Here is a 2,427-nt window from a genome sequence, read left to right as displayed (position 1 = left end):
ATCCACCCCATTGCCCATTCCCAGCTTCTGGCAAACAAAGGCTAGAGACACTTCAGAGCATGGTTTTGCATTCCTGTCCATTCTGGCTAATAGCCATTAATGGTCCTATCCTCATGAACTTATTTAGTTCTTTTTTGAACCCTGTTATAGTCTTGGCCTTCACAACATTCTCTGGCAGAGTATGCATTGTGTGAAGAAATACTTCCTTTTGTTTCTTTTAAACCTGCTGTTTATTAATTTCATTTGGAGACCCCCTAGTTCTTCTCTTCTCCTTCTCATATCACTTCCTTATTTACTTTCTCTAAACCAGTCATGATTTTATAGACCTCTATCATATCCCCCCTTAGTCATCTCTTTTTCAAGGTGAAAAATCCCAGTCTTATTAATCTCTACTCACACCCCTAATAATTTGGGTTGACTTTTTCTGTGTCTGCTCAGGCAATGGGGACTCTAGGGCACCATCACCTTCCCAGAGTCAGTGTGTGTGGGTGGAAGACAGGGGGAGCAGCACTCTGGGCAGCAGGCCCTAGAGCCAGGCACACTGGCCCCACCTCTCAGGTAACAAGCCAAAGGGCAGAATGACCCCTTTGCCCCTTCCCAAAGTTACTGCTGTGGGGGAGGAGGCTTGTCCTAGCTGGCACGAGGCTCCAAGGGTACCGGTACACTGCAGTTTGACACCCATGGGTGGCCCATGTCAGCTGGCCGGCGTTCATGGGCTGTTTCACTGCGGTATAGACTTTGCATTGAGCTCTGTGACCCCCCCACCTCACAGTGTCCTAGAGCTCAAGGCTGCGGCAGGAGCGCGAACATCTACACGCCACAAACAGCCCTCAGCCCAGGCCAGTGGCGCACGCCCAAGGGCAGTGTGGACATAGGCCAGTCACCCGATTAGCAGCTCTGCCCTGCCGGCATTGGCACCAGTGCCCACAAGCTGCAGGGGGTTGCCTGTTCCCGCCCGCAGAACCAGCCTACGTGGACTGAAGGGGCGGGGCCGGGCCCGGCCCTGAGCGCGGCACCGCGCACGGCGACGACTGTCACGAGCCGCCTCTCAGAGCCGATGCTCGCGCGCTTGCACGGCGCGCGCCTGCGGCAAAGACCTGTCCAAAGGCAGGGCTGGGCCTCTCCCTCCCTGCGGGGCGGGCTTCAGTCACCTCACGGAAGATGGGAGAAAGCAGCCACCTTTCACTCAGAGACATACCAGCCCCAGCCCTGTCGCTCCGCGGGAGACCCCCGTGCGGCGCGGCCCGTGGGGCGGAACGCTCGCTCCTGCAGGGCGCCTCAGCCCCGCGCCTCGTGGGAGGCACCCGCTGGTCTCTCCCGCCTCAGGCTGCTCTAGCGGACAGTTGCGCGGTTGCTGGAGGGCAGCTCGCGCAGCGCCTGCCAGTGGGCTCAGTCCTGTACCGCGGCCCGGGCCCAAGCTGAAATGTAGGGCACGGCCCATCCGAACTAACGCCGAGTTCGCCACGCGCCAGCTTCGCCCGTAACCCTCCCCGGTACCCACCCCTGAGCCGCTGCATTTATTACAATCCCCACGCACTGTCCTCCCTTCCCCAGTGAGAGCTGCCCATACAGAGGGAAGAACCTGGCTGTCCCCTCTTCATGTGCCTGGAGCCAGTCTTCTACAACCTTGGGAACAATGAGGACTCACTGCTTGGTGGGTTTCTTCTGGTAGAGGTGACAAGGATAAAAGCGTCTCTCTCTCCGCCCCCCATCTCTCTCATCCTTTCCATCCAGAATGCTTTTAATAGTAACACAGTCTTTAGCATTTTTTGATTGCTGCACAAAACTGCATAGTTGTGTCACAGTGATACCAATCCTCCCTCTTGTGGCTTGGGGCCCAGGTTTGAGAAGATTTTCCCATAGGTGATTATACTCCCAATTAAAATACTGTTCTAGTACTTCCTTCCATTAACAGGTTTCAGGTACAAGAGTTTATTATTTTGCTTAGCTTTTATAAAGACAGGTTTCAGAGTAGCAGCCGTGTTAGTCTGTAGTCGCAAAAAGAAAAGGAGTACTTGTGGCACCTTAGAGACTAACAAATTTATTTGAGCATAAGCTTTTGTGAGTTACAGCTCCCTTCATCTGAGGCATACACTGAATGCATCCGATGAAGGGAGCTGTAACTCACAAAAGCTTATGCTCAAATAAATTTGTTAGTCTCTAAGGTGCCACAAGTACTCCTTTTCTTTTATAAAGATGTAATAATGGAACAAGCAGATTGGTTTAAGTCTCTGCTTTGACATAAGTCAGCAAAGTGTAAGTGACTAAATTTAACTTCTGATACCACAGAATAAGACATTGCATTGTTTGAAGGCACTTGAAGAAATAATGATCAGAAAATTCTACATATTACATGAAAACAAATATCTTCCATTTTATGGTATGATTTACTTGTCTTATCCTCAGAATAAAATAATAAGAATACCC

The sequence above is a fragment of the Lepidochelys kempii genome, chromosome 12, assembly GCF_965140265.1.
Source record: "Lepidochelys kempii isolate rLepKem1 chromosome 12, rLepKem1.hap2, whole genome shotgun sequence".
In the NCBI taxonomy this organism is placed as follows: Eukaryota; Metazoa; Chordata; order Testudines; family Cheloniidae; genus Lepidochelys; species Lepidochelys kempii.
Note: the sequence above shows the minus strand (reverse complement) of the source record.